Source organism: Anser cygnoides, chromosome 1 (genome assembly GCF_040182565.1).
Source record: "Anser cygnoides isolate HZ-2024a breed goose chromosome 1, Taihu_goose_T2T_genome, whole genome shotgun sequence".
NCBI lineage: Eukaryota > Metazoa > Chordata > Aves > Anseriformes > Anatidae > Anser > Anser cygnoides.
In genome coordinates, this window is record NC_089873.1 from 71416936 (window position 1) to 71436458 (window position 19523).

A 19523-nucleotide genomic window follows, 5' to 3' on the forward strand; every position below is an offset into this window, starting at 1 on the left:
TGGTTTTTAGTTATATGGGCTTGCAAAGTACATAGCTGAGTAGTTTGGGTGAGGTCAGAAACAACCTGAGAGCTATGAACAGGACTCATAGGAGGCTAGTGAGATTGCAGAGGTCTACAAAAGGAAATACAAAGTGTGCTTTGAAAGAGGGAAGGAGGACTCACAGAATTATGGGCCAGTTGGTTAAAGCCCATGAGAATTCTGAAGTGGTCAAACTGTTAAAACTGATAGTCACACTTAAGTTGGTAGTGACACAGAACAATTGTAGTACTATAGACTCTAAGGATTTCCACTGTAGTTCATTAATGACTGTATGGAAACGCAGACCTTTTGAACCATCTGTGAGCCTTTCCAGTGAACATGAGAAGCAGGCGCTTCATCTTGTAAATTGTCTAAGAATAGCTTTTTGAACTTCCTCCATTTTTCTTGTGTGTACTAATTTTGTTATCTTAGAAAACAACAAAACTACCAAAACAAAGAGCAAAACACCATCAAGGACTGTGGGGTTTTGCCTTAAAGTTTCTTTTCCATAAAAGATATAGAGGCAGTTAAAGAGACTGTCATCATCCTCCATCTCATTTTAACAAAAATTCAGTGCATAATAGCTGGCTGGTTAGACTGCAAGGGAAAACACAGTTTTGGTGTTGAGGCAGTATGCAAAAGGCTTGTCTGGAGTTGAGGAAGAAGTGCTGCATGAGTCAGTGTTCCTGGATTCTGTTCCTAGCTCTGTTACTGATTTGCTATGTAACCTTGGGCAAACAATTAACTCACTGTGCTTCAGCTGCGTCATCTGTTAAATGAATATAAGTCTCGTCTGTCTGAGATATCATGAGTCTTAATTTTTTATGAAGTGTTTTTAGACTGACACAGCATTACAGAAGTAAAGAATGCTATTAGTCAATGCAGTACTAAACATAGGCCTATTCGTTTATTTATTGTTAGCATAAGCAAGGAGGAGTAGTAATCAGGAATGTCAGATTTTGTAAAAAGAGAAGCTGATTCTTGCAGAAAATACAGTAAATGCTCTGTGGGGGAAAATAAGCTGTTATTTTAATCTAGAATGTGAAGCTACTTTTTAGCAACAGAAATTTGTTCTTTCTGATAGGAATGACAAAATGTTATTGTGAGAGGCCGGGACACCATGTTATTTTTTTAATTATTATTTTTTAAAAACTGGTTCTACTTAAATGCAGGAGTAGGTGCCAGTAGGTATAATTCTCATCTTGATAGATGGACTTAATATGGTTTGAAAAGGTTGTATTTTACGTTGTGCATCATCTAGAAAAGCTGAAAAGATTCCAGAATTAGAAGTAAAATAAACTTTGGTTCTATGTAGTTTGTGTATTTGTTATATATCATACTTGTATATATATGTATGCAACCTTGACCATTGCTTTAAAATTGAGAGAAGAAAATTTGTTCAGGATTATTACTTTTGTTTTGGTTCTGTTCCTTGTTTAGATACCCAGATGTTGGCTGCTTTCTAAACAATTTTTTTGATATGTGTCTTCATGTAGCAGTCTCATAGCAGGTGTTTGAAAAATAACTTTAATATACAGGGATGCATAGTGTTCTTTGCAGATTTTCTCTATCAGAAATCAATTAGTTTCTTTGCTTTCACTTCTGTGCTTTGGAAATGCTTTTATGTGCTTTTATAGATAAGGGAATAGCAACTTGTGTCATCTACCTGGACTTGTGCAAAGCATTTGACACTGTCCCCCATGATATCCTTGTCTCTAAATTGGAGAGACATGGATTTAATAGATGGACCACTGGGTGGGTAAGTAATTGGCTGGCTGGTCACACTCAGAGAGCTGAGGTCAATGTCTCAATGTCTGAATGGAGATCAGAAATGAGTAGGGTTCCTCAGGGGTCAATGTTGGGACTGGTGCTGTTTAACATCTTTGTCTGCGACATGGACAGTGGGATGGAATGCACCCTCAACGAGTCTGCTGATGACACCAAGCTGTGTGGTGCAGTTGACATGCTGGAGGGGTGGTATGCCATCCAGAGAGAGGGACCTGGACAGGCTTGAGAGGTGGGCCTGTGCAACAGGCTGAGAGAATTGGGGTTGTTCAGCTTGGAGAAGAGAAGGCTCTGGGGAGACCATATAGCAGCCTTCCAGTACCTATAGGGGGCCTACAGAAAAGCAGGGAGGCCTAGGACAAAGGTTTTAAGCCTTTTTTTTTTTAAACAAAAGAAAAAGTTTAGATTAGATATTAGGAAGAAATTCTTTACTATGAGGGTGGTGAGGCGCTGGCACAGGTTGCCCAGGGAAGCTGTGGATGCCCCATCCCTGGAAGTGTTGAAGGCCAAATTGGATGGGGCAGCCTGGTCTGGTGGGAGGTGTCCCTGCCCATGGCAGGGGGTTTGGAACTGGATGGTCTTTAAGGTCCCTTCTAACCCAAACCATTCAGTGATTCTGTGATTCATACCTACAGGCATAAGTGTTGTGATAGAAAATCTGACCTGTCAACTTGCCTAAAGATATGTGCAAGGGATTTTTATACCTTTCTGTCAGTTTAATCCTCTCAGGTGTAAAAGCATTGCATGTCTGAATATAAATGGAAGGACAGAAGTCTAAGAAATAAAGCTTTGTTTCAACCTGTAAGCATATTGCACTGACATATTTCAGTCAGTTATCTTTGTTTTTGGACGTAAAGATTCAAGAACAAAAAGGGAGGTGGCCAGACAGTAGGCAATCCCCAGATTATAGTGGTCTTGCTTGTTATTAAGTTGTAAGTCTTCACACTTGAATAATTTTGAATTTATACCTCCTGCATTCATTGTTGTTTGTGTTTGTTTCCACTGTTCTTGTGTCATGTGTGATAACCTGAAACCACTGCACTTTGCTGTCCTGTTTGAATTGATGGGTCACTGGAATGATGCCATTATTGCACTGAGCCATGATCTAGTTGGTGGCACTTCAACATTTTTCTGGTTTATTTCTACTTACTCCGGTAGAAAGTAGTTTCTGAGTTGAGTAGCTGTGTCTTAGGGGAGTACATACCTGGGGCATTCCAAAGATACATGTTTTTTGTTTAATTCTTAAGCTTCTTCCTGTTAAATGTGATCTGCATAAACTCTGACATACTGGAGATAAAAAAAAAAATAAAAATAAAAATAATAGTTGTTTCTCTGAAGATTGTCCACATTCTCTGTTAATCGTGAAATCCTAGGAATATATGTACTGCACCATGCATCTGCCTGTTAAACACAGAACTCTAAGAAGCATTTTTCATGAGTAATGAAAAAAAGGCAGCTGCTTGTCATTTACTTAACCTTGCTTGGGATAAATTTAATCAGTGAAAAACATCTGGAACTGATTGTCCTTCCATTTGGAGTGTCCAGTAATGTGCTGTGTACATACAGCCAGAGCACCTTTAGCATTGGAATACTTGGCTAAACAATCTTTTGCAAAATGGTTACCTTTGGAAAGAAAAGAGGGAGCAGAAATTTCCTAATGAGCAAACATTTGCAATATTCTCTATAGGTTGCGTTGTTCATTGATTTTCGTGCAGCTGTTGTATGAAATCCATTGATCAGAGTTAATAAATTTCTAAGTGGCTAAGACTGCTTATTATATATATTGATTAAATTTGGGCCAAATTCTGAACCCTTTAGTATTACCTGAATACAACTGATGAAACAATCTGACCTTGTTACTTTTTTTGATAGAATTTGACATGTAAGCAAACTGAGGTCATAAAAAGCTCTGCCTGTGATCTATGAGTGGATTTAGTTAAAGTATTTAAAAGCTTTCTTGCAGAGTTAGGTGCTGGGCTTCTGTAGTAAATGATTGATACCTGCTTTCCAGATGGTTTTTCTGTTAAATGAAACTAAAATCACTGAATTGGACAGTAATACTGCAGAAGATGCTAAGCATTGTTAAAAAGCTACTAGGGGTAGATATACAGAAGAATAAATGATGCATTTAAGTGATGTTTTCTGTGGATGATACATTTCCTTCCGTACAAGGGAAGTTGACAAAAATGGAATGTATGATTACTTTTATTTAAATCATGTTCACTTGGAGGGAAACACTTATATTTAAATATGTATTCAGAAGCTTTTTGGAATTGAGAAGTAAGTAAATTTCTGTCAGTGAGAAAAGCTCTTCCTCTGTAGTCTTCTGCAGAGAAATTTGCAGTGAATACCCCAACTGAATGGCAAAGATTTCTGTGAATTTCGCTGGAGTATAGACCCAAGATGGGGGAAGCAAGGGTGGGCAATTCCACTTTGCTTTGCCACATCTGTTAGTGAGTTATCTTGCTTTTCCTTCCATGCTGACATTGATAAAACTCCTACATGACACCATCCTGTCTTGTATTATGAAACTATACAGATGTGATCAGTGCTACCCAATACAGCAGCAAAGTACCAAGCTTGGAAATGCAAAAGCATGGGTATCAGTGATGGCTTTTTGAATTGTAATCTTTGTAATCAGCATTAATCATCTTCCAGCAGTGGCAATCCATCATCAAAGAGAAAACATTTCTGGGTTTCATCTATTTCATTCTTGCTATGGTCTGCACTGTGTGGTCTCACCAGCAGGAGAATTGTATGGAGTTGGCATGAATTTAAAAAAAAATAAATTAAAGAATAATAATTTTCCATTTCTGAATAATGTGAATTATGGGGAGGGCATCTATAATATAATTCTGATAACTAATTCCAGGACTTCTGGCTTGCATATAACGTGGTTCTGAATCAGCCTCATGGGTACATAAACTGCGACCCTGTTCTGACCTTTTGGATCCGTTTGTGTTCCTTTAAGTATTATATTATGCTGACTCCTCAAAACTTGACTCCAGTTTCCAAAAAAAAATCCTAAGCTGTATAATGCCAGTATTTGTTGCCAGTGGCTTTTCTTCGTTCTTTTTAATGGAGTGAATCAGACCATGGCAATGGGATACTCTAGACCTGGTTGTACTAACTCAATTAAGATCCATTTCAGGTCAGGTTGACCTGAATCTATCCTAGATTAATTTGTGCTGAGCGAGCCATCATGAAGCAAGCGTGTAGCAGCCCTACATAGAAGTCTACAAGTTTCTGTTGCTGTTTATATGAAGAGCTCAGAGTGGTTGCTGTTCCTATAACCTTGTTTGAGAGAGGGAGCAAGCACTATATTTTGGTGTACACAGGGGCCCAACAGATTTACAGAGATTAATTTAGACAGCCCTATACTTTAGAAAGTGTCTGCAAAAGTACATGCAAACTTGTCTTAGCATAATAAAACGTCAGTCAGTGTTAAAAAGGACTCTTCCCTTGCTGGAGAAATGGTATCTCTGGATGTTCTAAGGTTGCGCTGTTTCCAGTAAGGTAAAATTGCATTCATAAAACAGTAGGCCTATGCCTATGTTATATGAAAGATCTCTATCAGCTAAACTTAATATCAACTTTGGTGAAGTAGTGATGGTTTTTACAAGGGGATCATTCTGGCTGGTAAAGATTCTCTATTTCTCTTAGTTATCTTCTACTTAAGTCTTCTTAAAGGAATAATGATTTTCTTTGCTAAATAAATAAATAAATCCATTAGTAGATGTCAAACTCAGACATGGGTTGGCTGGAGTGAAAACAGCCAGAGGGGGAAAATACTTGAACCTTTCAGACAGCAGGGCAATTTAGGTTGGGCTCTATAAAATCTGTGTGTCAGTAGTACTTTCTGAAAAAGAAGAATTTGAGCAAGTTTGTTGCTTGATATTAAAGCATTTAATTTATAATCTCCTTAATAATAAGGAGACCTCTAATGCTCTCCTTTCTGCTTCCTTCAGTCTCCATATCATCCACTGAATAGACCTTCATGTCTTACTATTTTATAAGATGCAGTCACACAACTCTATAGTCTTCTGTCTCCTCCCCCTCATTTTGTCTCTGCTGCAGCCAGGTCGTGTGACTTTTGCCCACATGAGAGAGTGACGGAATTGTCTGAGGGATTTTCCAGTGTTTATCTTACTTTCTTTGCCAGCCATCTGAATAAACTATTCTGCAGGGAGACAAGACTTCTTAGCTTTGTGCATCTTCCTCCATGGATGCAGATGTGTCCCATTTCAATTGCTGAAATGTGGCTTTTTTCATGAAACTCTTTCCAAGGGAATCAGGTTCTTAGCCATGAAAAAAGAATGAATTGTCACAGAAAGGCTGTCTTTGATTTCAATTATCTCATTTAAGCAGTTGCCTTTGCAGCTGAACAACTACTCGAGGGTAAATAAAGTTGCTGAATTTTGTCTCCATGCTGCCAGCTCTCATTTAACCTTAGACTGCAAGCAATTATGCGTGTTGTTCTTGGCTGATGTCAATCTCTAAGAACCAGGAAAGGGTTAAGATTTTTGTGAATACCTTGCAATATTAGATGAGAGTGGTGGACAGATCTGGGTATAAAAGAAGCAGGTGCTTCAGAAAGAGGTGCATCAGGAGGTGCTTCTAGCAAACCTAATACTATAATCTTTGCAAAGCAGGAAACAGTCAGCACTGTGAACAAAGCAGCCAGATCTTTTCTTTATGACTTCAACCTAATTTAAAGGTTGGATGTGGTGCTTAGGAATATGGATAGTGGGTGACATTGGTGGTAGGGGTATGGTTGGACTAGTTGATCTTGGAGGTCTTTTCCAACCTTAATGATTCTATGTTAAATCTATTCTTCAAATGGAAGAAGGATCATATCAAAATCTGGATATGAAAACCCTAAAGGACTTATAGTTTGAAAGACAATTCATAAGTTATGAGTTTTGCTGAGGTTTGGAGTGGGGGTTTCTAAACAGAAAAGCATAGACGGTACAAAGTATAAGTAACAGTACAAGAAACACTAATGAAAAAGAAGGCAGAGTTGAGGAGCAAGATGTTAACTTCTCCCTACTGGTCTGAAAGCAAAATTCTGAAAGCCTTGTGTCCCAGAGGAGCCTTCATGATGCCAAGACTGCATTGAAAATCTTAGGTCTTAATGTGCTACAGTCATAATCCAAGAGTCTTCACTTCATCCTCCTGAAAGAAAGGATTTGTCTCTTGGGCTATGCCTTCACTATTGTTCCCAGACTCTGCAATACCTTTTTCAGAAGGTTTATTGGGATAAAATTCCTTTTACTTATAACATCCTTTTGTAGGATTTTGACATATGGATTCACTAGTATGGCATTTTTCCCTGTAGCAACATCAACAGTGTTTGAGGTTAGTGCACCAATTTCCCAATCACTAGGCAAGTATGATTTCATATCTACAGTAAGATTAGTGTAGACAGATCTCTTTTAACATATTCTCAACTCAATGTGGACAAGTTTACTGAAGAAAACCCAGCAAATATTCTTGTATAGCACCTCAGGCTTGGAAAGGCCCACAGCTCTAGACCACCAGATGTTTCTGTGAAGCTAACTCTATATATACTTAGCTTGTCTTTGTGCATCCACTCTTCACTTCTGTTGGAGACAAGGTGTGGTGGCTTTACTCAGCTGGGCAGCTGAGCTCAGCCACAACAGCCCTTTTGCTCCCCTTCCTCAAAGGGAAAAGGGGAGAAAATACAACGAAAAGGGTTCAAGGGCTGAGATAAGGACAGGGAGATCACTCAATAATTATCGTCACAGGCAAAACAGGCTCAGCATAGGGAGATTAATGTAACTGATTACCTATTTCTAACAAGCTAATGCAGTGAGAAATTAAAGACAAAGTAAAACAACCTCCCCACCCATCTACCCTCTTCTACGTCCTTCCCCCAAGCAGCTCTTCAAGAACTGCTCCAGTATGGGTTCGTACCATGAGGTGCATCCCTTAGGAGCAAACTGCTCCAACATGGGTCCCCATGGGCAGCATCCTGAAAGATCATCTGCTCCTGCATGGGCTACTGTCCACAGGCTACAGCTCTGGAACACTCTGCTTTTGTGGGGGCTCTCTATGGGCCGTAGTCTCCTCCAGGCCACATCCACCTGCTCCACCGGGGGCTCCTCCACGAGCTGCAGCATGGAGATCTGCCCCATGTGGGACCCATGGGCTGCAGGGGGACAGCCTGCTCCACCAGGGGCCTCTCCACAGGCCACAGGGGAACTTCTGCTCCGGTGCCTGGAGCACCTCCTGCCTTCCTTCTGCGCTGACCTTGGTATCTGCAAGGCTGTTGCTCACTCCTCGCTCTCCCAGCTGTTGTTTGTTTTTTTTGTTTGTTTGTTTGTTTTTCTTTTTCCCTTTCTTAAATCTACTCCCAGAGAGGTGCAACCAACATAGCTTATTGGCTCAGCTCTGGCTAGCAGTGGGTCCCTTTTGGAGCTGGCTGAATCTGGCTTTGATCTGACATGGGGCAACTTCTGGGCTCTTCTCACAGATGCCAGCCCTGCAGAACTCCCACTACCATATCCTTACCATGTAAACTTAATAAGCAAGGTGCTGCATAATACAGTTTTTTTGTGATCTGTTTTTTTGATGTTAGGAAAAAACAGCTGTTTTGTCAATTGCAGTAGTTATCCAAAAGTGCAAACCATTCCAAGATGGCACATGTACCTTTGCATTTGAATGACCATGAGGTCCTTCAACTCCTATGCTTATCTTTTTTTTTTTTTAATTTTTATTTATTATTTTTTTTAACATAAGGATATATGCAAGTAATCTACTAAGCCTAGATTTAACAGATGGAGCAAAATGGGCTACATCTCAAGTCATTGATGAATGAACACTCAAATTCTTATAAATATTCTTGTTGTAGCCTGTATTTCTAGTGTTTGACCAATGCAAAGGTCGAGGCAGTATTATCTGTTCTATTCCAAGACAGTAGAATTTTTATTTTTTTTTTTTTGGAACAAAATAGAACAAGATTTTGTCTTCAAAAGCCTCCCTATGGTGAGGAATTAGCAAGCATGCTCAGGTTACATACCCAAGTCAGTTTTGCTCTATCCACTGGACACAAGCAAACTATAATGCTTATCTCGAAGAAAGATCCTTCTGAATGCTTAGGCAACAGCAAAAGTTTGTGCAATCTACTGTTTAGAAAGCCAAGCCAAAGTGCTTTGGGAAGAACCCATCAAGGTAGTGAAACTGTCAAGTATTTGATCTTCTTTCAGGATGAAAGTTAGTTTTCGAAGATATTATGTAAAATAGAACATTTCTAATGAAAACATTTTCCAGAAATTATTTTATAAACTTCAGTCGTTTGCAGTCTTTTCATGTTTTACCTAAAAACCTAATTGCTAGTTTATTAAAAAAAATAAATCAAATGAACAATTCAAGTCACTCCTCAAATTCAACTTTCATCTGGATTTCTATTTGGTACTGGTAGAATCTGCATCTGGTTCTTAATGTACTGACACCCTCATGTCCTACAGTGTCAGCATAGGCATCTATATCTCAGTTGTCTGCTTTTCAGGGCTTCATTGCACACTTCTTCAAGGTGGATATTCTTTTCTCCATGAGGAGAGTGGGTCAGTCAAACTGGAAAGTGCAAGGTGTATTTCATAGAGTGAGGTTTTTCATTCTTTTGCCTGCAAGTCCTCTGGAGGAGAGGAAGGTGAGTGCAATAGGCCTGTGTATCTCATTACATCTTTCAGTGTGGTTCACTGTGGTTCACATTGTCACTGCGATTTTCAGGCAAAAATGATGGCCTGTTGCCAGAGGAGACCCTAAGCCTTGAGAGCTACAGGATGCAAATTCAAATTTTTCCACAATGTCATCAGTACAAAAAGACTTTATGCCTCTGACTGGGAGCATGTGTCAACTGTAGAGATGTATACCTTACATATAAAGATAATTATTCCCTTGTCAATTTTTGGTTGCTATTAAAAAAGTGTAGAATACTATGCTAACTAACTATGCTGGGTCCTCTAAAGCTAATCATTTGAGTCTCAAAAATAGGTTCAAGTCTTTTTTTTTTTTTTTTTTTGGTGGCAGGAAAAGCTTGGTAGCTTATTTGTAATTAAAATAAATTTAAGTAGAACTTAGAACATTCTAAATAACTCCTAATAACAATTGCTCATAAGCAATGTGGAAAAAGTAGGAATACGGTATGTATTAATAGTGAATGTGCATAGTGACTGAGCTGAAATACATGGCATGAATTTAATATTAAAGTAAATGTGTTAGGTTGGTTTACAACGTTTTTATAAAGATAATATATTTTGAGAGTTTTGTCTGTGCTTATAAGCTGTTACCATACAAATTCTATGATCTCGAAATGTCTTTCAAAACTTCTATAGCATTGGGTACGCATAATAATGTCCATTTAAAATGTCTTTTTTATATTTCCAATTTAGAATTTTACTAACAACAATTTACTACCCTAATATGTCTTCATATGCAACATTTAGCAGTTATGTATTCAGAACAAATGTATTTTGAGATAGAAAGGGAGCATTCATAAAATACTGTTTCTTCTTTTCATTTGCAATGTACAGTACAAGCACAACTGGAGATTTAATTCAAAACTATTCAAATCTACTGCAGTCAATATCTAAGAATCTTTTTTGTTGAGCTTGCTTTAAGCTATCACGAATATTCTCTCTAGTATTAAGACTTACTTTAACACCATTTTTCTAGTCAGTACAGAATACGCAGATTGGTAAAAATGTTGCGTTTCTTGAATTCATGACTAACTGCTAGTTAATGGGAAGTTTTAATTGTGTGTTGCAAAGAACTGCATTAGACCAGGAAATGGTTGGTATATTTCACTGCAATTACAATAACTGGGTTTTGTTTTCTTGTGAGTCAAAACATTTACAAAAATTTGAAGATGTTTCCAACATTACCGTCGCTGCAATTTGTGTGCTTTGACCATTAACATGAAAAATAAAAACGTTTTCAGACTGGTTTATTTTCTTTAATAGCTACACTAAAACTATACTTCCTTTTTAAAATAAACATTTTTACTATAATGGCAGTTCTGAATCCCATAATGGAAAGTAACTCTATTTATATTTTATGATATGTTCCCTATGTGTAATTCTAAGAGTTTGTATGTGTTAAGAGCTCTCCCTGCAGAGTTAACACGCTGCCAAACTACATTTCACTGGCTATTAATTGTTGCATTTTACAGTCAATTCTTCTTGTCTTTTAATCTTAAAAAAAAAAAATAATAATAAGTCATTGGAGAAGGCTCACTTTCAAAGCAATTTTTGTCTTATTTTCACAGACTGCTCTTACTTTATTTTGTTCTCCAGAATAACTGAACTAACAGTTCAGTAATATTAGTAGCCTTAGTAAGTCAGACGCGTTAGCATAGGTGATTTGAATTTAATCATGATTGCTGATCTCTGAACATATATGTCATTTCCAGCCCTGAAAATGTGTTCAAATCTCTGTGGACACAATGATTGTCCCAGATAAGTGTGTGTGTATTTGTTTTAAAACATAAAACAATAATAATAATAATAATAATAATAATAGTAATAATAATAATAAAACAACACCAAAAAATGTGACTGATGTTTCAGCTAGGAGAAGAAATACTTCTCAAAGTTGAAATGAGTCAAAGCACTCTGCTGTAGAATATCGAGAAATGTTGTTTTCTGGACATTTAAATACAATTTGCCTCGTTAGATGGTTTCCTAAAAATACCCAGTCCATATTCCTCTTGGACCACTTGTGGTAACTTTTGGGTTTTATATATGCAGGAGAAGTAGCTTGCTGCTGACAGATGTCAGCAACTAAGTCTGTGGTGTTTCAGCCACCAAGTGTTAACAGCAAACGTAAACCACTGTGACAGAATTGGAGCTGTTCCATGTATTCGCCAAGTTTTTGAGATGTTTAATGCAAGACTATATAGTATTAAGCTAGTAGGCTTGCAAAGAGGGAGAGACAGAAGAACTTTGTGCAAACACTTTTGAGAGCCCTTATAGGAAACAAGGAATTCTACTCTCTTTGAAGATTGCTGTCGGGATTTCTTGTTCATAAAGTTGATTTTATGCAGAGGGGCCAAACTGCTATGTGGCAAAATTAATAGCTAAGCTGTATCCTCTGTGCAATTCACCGTGTGTCTCTGAATGCTTCTCCTCCCTCAGCCCACCTTCTAACCTGGAAACTCTGTTTACCATCCTCTTTGCTCAGTCTTACCAATTATTACCATCCATATGAACCACATTTCATTTGAGTTAGGAAGTCTGTTTTTTTCTCTTTAGGAGAAAGAGTTTTCACTAAAAAAAAAAAAAAAAAAAAAAAAGCATTACTTACTCTTTTCAGGAACAGAGCCCAAGAGAGAAGGGATGTTGAAGCAAAAAAAAAAAAAAAAAAGAAAAAAAGGCAGCATTTATTTTTATATCCTCATAGCAACCTAGAAAGAGCTAGCTACCTGCAATGGATGTAGTCTCTGTATCTTAATCTGAATCATCCACAGAAATATTTTGTCTCTTGGTAATGGGAAAGTCCTTTTGGAGTTCAGCATAGACCTACTGTTCTCTGACAGCTTTGTTGTTGGGCCCTTTTAGTCCAGTCAGCTCAGTAAGTTGGAGGACAAAAGTCCTTACAGGTGAATTTTGATGTAGCAATTGGAGGCCATAAGAGCAAGTTATGCATAATTATGGGAAAAGGTGTCTGGCTGGCAGACTTGTATTTACTGCTGAAATGCCATGTGCTTTCTCCTGAGAAAGGCAGGAGGCTGAAGGGAAACATCCAGGCAGTTGGACCACATGTCTAGTCATATAGTAAGTATATTATTGGCTAACATGCAGTGTGACTAAATGATGACAGTGGAATGACTTCAGCTCGATCACAGATAGTTGCATTTAGTGCCGTTTCAAAAAAGAACATCTGACACTTTTTTTTTTGGAACAACTTTCTGAGAAGATATTAAAAACAGCTTCCTTTAGGTTTCTTTTGCAGGTCATTCCTGTGAAGAGAACCAAAAAACAGTCCTAGGCATGACACAACCAGAAAGGTAGAATTCAAAGTTGCTGGATTAGTAGCTCTTCCTTAGCAACACAATTGTTAGACATTTAAAAAATAAATAAATAAATCTATTAGTTTGCTCAGATTAAATTGGCCAGGGAAAATCCTTTGTTAAATTACTGCTTTGAAGGGGACTGAACTGAGTGCAATGGAAAACACAGCTCGATATCTGAACAGATAGAGTGGCACCAGTACTGCATGCTTCTATGCTCCATTAATCTCTGATTCTCTTCTGACAGGTCATATCTGAGTATGAGGAGGTACTTACAACTCTTTGTGCAATTGGTCCCTGACCACTTTTCTGAATCTATCAACAAACCTGCTTGTCAGTTAATGCCAAACATTACAGTTTCAGTGGTATGGACATTCGCGTGTTCTGCAAGTTTTTTTTCATATAAAAATACCTAGCTAAATGTTCCAGACTAATATGTTCAATTAAAAAAAAAAAAAAAGTGATTTTGTGCTGAATGTACTTTTTCTAAAGTAGTCTAATATTTATGGTACTATAGAAAATGATTTTGCTTGTGTTTGTGTGAATATGTTGCATCCTTCTTGTTTGCTAGGTCTTACAAGTATGTTCAGGCAGTCAGATATGTAACAGCATCTTCATATGCATTCAAACATGTTTCATTGTTTTCTGTCTGCATGTTTTCCGGTACTACATGCATTTGTGATTTTGAATTGTGTTGGCACTCATTTGCATCTCTGTGTTGTCCCATTAGACATGTAATGAGTGATCATGGTTCCCTGGAGTGTAACTCAGTATGCAATTTGGCCTACAGGTTTATCCGAACAGAAGAATGTACAACAAATATAGTCAGCATTAGTGTATTTTGAGTGCTGATTGTTTTAAATCAGATACACAGGAAACCAGATGTTGGCATTTATCTAAAACACTTGCAGCCAAACTTGTAACTAAGTACAGGAGCAATAATGCATGGCACTTTTTGCATATGCTTAGCAATTTGTAGCAAATATGAATCTATTCTTATTCATTAGTTCACTTTATAAGTTAGTCCTTTTATTTCTCTTCCACTTCGTAACAGATGTTTTATACATTGTGGCCTGATTCTACAGGCTTTCAGTGAGCAAAATCAAATTCAGGGAGAACATTGTCTCTACTGAAAATAAATTTAGATGTCTAAAATTGGGAACATAATGTGTCTTTTTTTTTAATTGTACTGAGTACTTGTAGCTATCTGAGCTGTGTAGGGGGCAATCTTAGTACTTGATATTTTCAGATGACTTACATTTGAGTACTTAGGATTTAAAATCCCACATTCAATGCCAAGATTTTGAATATTTCGTATGAAAAACTAAAATAAAAATAGCCCTTTCTTATTTAGGCTAGTACTGAGTACACTTCTGACACTTTAGTTTCACAGTAATAATGAAGAAAAGGTCTCACAATATAATTTTCATAATGAACTGATTCCATCTATGCTAATGATACATTTTGCTGTATTCTTCCAAAGTGACTGCTCAGATAAACCTGGACACCATTTGACTGCTGAACTGAATAATAATAGCAGATAGAAATCTTTTTTGTAAAGGTAGGCTGGTAGTCAGGTGCCAGACATTTATAGACCCCTTGTCTTTCATAAACCATTCAGTTTCCTGTTTTATGAGGAAAGTAAAAATCTGGAAATGTTTTGGTCTAGGTCCCAAACTAGTTTGCTCTCTACACAGCTTTAAAAATGGCAATTTTCAGGCAGTGAGGTGATAGTTCTTGCTACAGGAAAGAAGACAAGGAACGATGCTGCAATATCACAGGTAATTTGTCCCTGTGGATGGAGGAAGTACAGTAACCCCATGTATTTTCTGTCAATGTACAGCCTTACATATAAAATTAAATAGATCACGTTCATGTCTCAGACATTCATTATATAGAGTAGCAGAGCCTGGTGTTAGGAGAGAGAATGTTTTAACAGTACAACTTCAGATCTAAAAGTTGTTAAATAATTGACTAGCAGGGTCAACTTTTAGTCTGGGTTGATCCCACATAGCATGCATGTAGAATTAAGATACATGCATTATAAGTTTAATGCAGATGTCAGAGACTGGACTGACAGTCATTTTTCAGAGAGGCCTCCTTTTCTGTTTCTCCATTGACTGTTAAGAAATTAGAGCTTTCTGATTTAGGCCTGACACTGAGTGAGCAAAAATTAAGAAGTTTTCCTTTTTTTTTTTTTTCTTAGAGCTATGTCACCCACAGTGTATACTATGCACATTTTCTTTTAAACTGATAACTACTGTGGAAATAATTTAAGCAAACAATTAAATGGCCTGTTGATTAAGTGTGCAGAACAGATTTTTTTTGCAAGTGCATATGCAATTTAAAAAATTTAAAATCAGAAAATTTAAAAACAGAAAATTGGTTTTAGGCACTTGAAAAAAAAATCTAGACATTTGATCTCACTGTAAAGAAGCTGATAAGCTTTGTTTTCTATTGTTAAATATGTAACGATTTACAGATGAAATTGTTTCTTTATTTTAATATTTCTTTTGAAATTGTTACTAATGAAAAGTTTTATTAAAGCCTACAGAGTGGTTGAGGTATCAGAAAAAAAAAATGATGATTTGATAGACAAGGATGTTAGGTTAAATAAAGCTAAGTGACATTGCAAAAATCTCTGGGTTACATTTGAGTGTGTTTATTATGTTCTCACCATTTTAGGAATTAGCATTAAATAAAAATAGACAAGTGTATGAGGCTTAGGTTTTTTGCTGTTCCATTTGAGTTGTTTTGTTTTACGGATTCCTATGTCTGTGGCATTTATCGATGTTTCTTGTATGGTTGTAGATATTCTATTTTATATTTTCAACTCACTGTTTACAACTGTTCATGCTCAGAAAATATTATAAATCTTATAACTGAGTAGATACAGCTTTTTCATGTCATGAATAGGATGCAAGAAGGAAAGATGGCTTCTCTTCTTTCCTCCATATTTTTTTGCTTCACTTCCCTGCTTTTCTCAAAAAAAAAAAAAAAAAAAAAAAAAGATTAATTACCCATAAAGTCAGTCTGGAAAAGGAAAGCTTATTAAAGTAAATGTGGAGAGGGAAGATGTAGTTGTTCTGGCTTGGTTTGCAGCTGTTACAGACTTACCATATGTAGTAGCTGGACCTTATAACTTTGGATTTTATTTCTGGAAAGCGTCACTGCCATGTGTTGAATGTATTTTAATGCTCCATGTTTCCTCAAAATGAAAACATTATCATGAATGATTATTATGAATTACTTCATTGCCCAGAAGCTCATGGCTTCTTCACATTCAAAAAATGTTTTCATTCCTTTTCGTGCGATTCAGGGAATTTTGATTTATGATTGAACATTGCTGTTTAAATGACTTTTGGAAGTTCACTCAGGGAAAGTGACAATTACTTCAGAAAACGAGTTGGTTCCAGAAATAATGTTTCAAATAAGGTAACTGCTCATGACTCTGCCAGTCACCTTAAAGACAGAAAAATATTTAGAACAAGGGATATGATACTTGCATTTACAATTGATTCTGATGTTTGGATGTGTGGATCAGAAAACATTATTAACAGGTTAATATTTTAAGCAGGAACGCATAATTAAGGGGTGGTAAAAGCATAAAAGGATTTAGTATTAAGTAGATCTTATTATTAGGATTACAAAGATAAAACCTGTATTGTCTTATAGTGGCTTAATACTAACAAAACATGAACCTGAACAGACTCCAACCCGAGTCAAGTGTTTCTGAGAGTAGTGGGGAATCTTCTAATATCACAATACAAATGTTAATAGCATCAGAGCTGTGATTTCTGCTTGAACTTGCTGTTCAGGAACAGCACTTCTATGAAAAGCTCTTCCTTCTGTTAGTATTTGTGGATGCTAAGGGCAGGTTTTTGAGATAAATCTATTTTGTAACCAAACAGGCAAAAATTATTATGCCCACAGATCTGTGCTGGGAGCATTGGGGGGGGGGGGGGGGGGGGGGGGGGGGGCGTAAGCAGAGAGAGAATGTCTGTGACATGACACAAATACTTAGTTTTATGGAGCAAAGTGGACGTCTTCCATTCAACTAATGAAACAAGGTATGGAGTATACACTACAGAGCTCCTGTTTGTATGAAGTATATAATCACAGCCCAAAGCATTGTCTTTTTCAAAATGATTGTAGGAATGAAACATATGTGCAATACCTGTGGGGTGAGACTGTCATAGATGATCATAGTAAAGTCTTCACCAAACTGAAAATTTGCCTGTTTATGTCCCCCATGTAAAGAGGGAACAAAAGCCTGCTGTGCTTGTAAAGATTACCAAGGACCACCTGAGACCATTAAGCACAGGATTATATTTGCCACGTGACTGCAGCTATATGGTCAGAGAAGAAGGGGCTTCAGGTGAGCTGTGGAGTAAGAGCAGAGCTGCTCTGTAGTGCTCAGTACAGAATGAGGAGAAAGTGTGGGATTCAGTACTGGCCTGCTACTGTTGTATCTCTTTTCCTATAAATATCAAGTTATGGGGCAAAAAGCCAATGTAGTACTGAATGCTTCTCATAGAAGGAATTAGCAAGCAAATGTAAACAGTTGAATAATCAGTTTTCTTTAAGAACTGTGGATGCACATTGCAGACAGCAGTGTGTTCAGACATGGACACTTCCAACTTATAGTGGAATAAATGGTGGATTGCGACCCTGGGCTTCATGAGAGCAAACTTTGGCCTCTTCAGGGATCTACTTGGAAGAATTCCATGGGTTAGGGCCCTAGAAGGAAGGGGGGCCCAAGACAGCTGGTCAATATTCAAGCATCACTTCCTCCAAGCTCAAGATCGGTGCATCCCATATGGTAAAAAGGCAAGCAAAGGGGGCAGGAGACCTGCATGGATGGGCAGGGATCTCGTGGAAAAGCTCAGATAGAAGAAGGAAGTTTACAGCATGTGGAAAAAGGGATAGGTCACTTGGGAAGAATATAGGGACACTGTCAGAGTATGCAGGGAAGGCCAAGAAAGTGTGTCCCAACGAGGAAGGCCAAGGCCCATTTGGAATTAAATCTGGCAAGGGATTTCAAGGACAATAAGAAGAGCTTCTTCAAATACATCAGTAGAAAAAGGAAGAGCGGGGATAAAGGAAAAAAAAAAATATGAAAATTTCAGACCTTGGAGACAAAGAGAGGAAGTCTGGAGAAAGGAGGACATGCTCTCGGTCGAAGAGGATCAGGTCAGAGATCAGCTAAGCAAACTTGATATCCACAAATCCATGGGTCCCAATGGAATACATCCATGGGTGCTAAGGGAGCTGGCTAATGTTATTGCTAGGCCACTCTCCATCATCTTTGAAAGGTTGTGGAGAATCGGAGAGGTGCCTGAGGCCTGGTAGAAAGCCAATGTCGTGTTAGTCTTCAAAAGGGCAAGAAGGAGGACCCAGACAACTACAGTCAGCCTCACCTCCATCCCTGGAAAGGTGATGGAGCAGCTCATCCTAGAGGTCGTTGCCAAGCATGTGGAGGAGAAGAAGGTGATCAGGAGTACTCAGCATGAATTCACCAAGGGGAAATCATGCTTAACCAATCTGATAGCCTTCTATGATGAGATGACTAGCTGGGTAGATGAGGGGAGAGTGGTGTCTGTGGTCTACCTTGACTTCAGCAAGGTTTTGGACGCTGTCTCCCATAACATCCTCATAGACAAGCTCAGGAAGTGTGCCCTAGATGAGTGGATGGTAAGGTGGATTGAGAACTGGCTGGATGGCAGAGCTCAGAGTGTTGAGCTTGGTGGTGCAGTCTAGTTGGGGGCCTGTAGCTAGCGGTGTCCCCCAGGGGTCAGTACTGGGTCCAGTCTTGTTCAACTTAATCATCAGTGACCTGGAACAGAGTGCACCCTCAGCAAGTTTGAGGACACAAAGCTGGGAGGAGTGGCTGATATCCCAGAGGGCTGTGCTGCCATTCGAAGGCACCTCGCCAGGCTGGTGGGATGGGCTGAGAAGAACCTCGTGAAGTTCAACAAGGGCAAATGAAGGGTCCTGCACCTAGGGAGGAATGACCCCAAGCACCAGTGCAGGCTGGGGGCTGATCTGCTGGAGAGCAGGTCTGCAGAGAGGGGCCTGGGAGTCCTGGTGGACAGCAAGCTGACCATGGGCCAGCAATGTGCCCTTGTGGCCAAGAAGGCCAATGGTATCCTGGGGTGCATTAAGAAGATTGTTGCCAGCAGGTCAAGGGAGTGATCCTGCCCCTCTGCTCAGCCCTGGTGAGGCCTCACCTGGAGTATTGTGTCCAGCTCTGGGCTCCCCGGTACAAGAGGGACATGGAGGTACTAGAGCGAGTTCAGAGGAGGGCTACTAAGATGATTAGAGGACTGGAGCACCTGTGATACAAGGACAAGCTGGGAGAACTGGGCCTGTTTAGCCTGGAAAAGAGAAGACTGAAGGGAGACCTCATCAATGTATATAGATATCTAAAGGGAAGGTGTCAAGAGGATGGAACCAGACTCTTTTAAGTGGTATCCAGTGAAAGGATGAGAGGCAGTGGGTGCAAACTGAAGCACAGAAGGTTCCGTCTGAATGTGAGAGGGCACTTCTTTATTGTGAGGGTGACAGAGCACTGGGAGAGGTTGCCCAGAGAGGTTGTGGAATCTCCTTCTCTGGAGATATTCAAAACCCACCTGGATGCCATCCTGCACAATGTGATGTGCAGGTGATCCTGCTCAGCAGAGGG

At 38.7% G+C, this 19523-nt stretch overlaps 1 protein-coding gene across 5 annotated transcripts in view; it reads left to right on the top strand.

Moving 5' to 3' along the window:
• The window catches only part of LOC106030871 (potassium voltage-gated channel subfamily KQT member 1-like), a 529055-nt gene that overhangs the window by 89097 nt on the left and 420435 nt on the right, over window positions 1–19523 (top strand). The window lies entirely within an intron of this gene.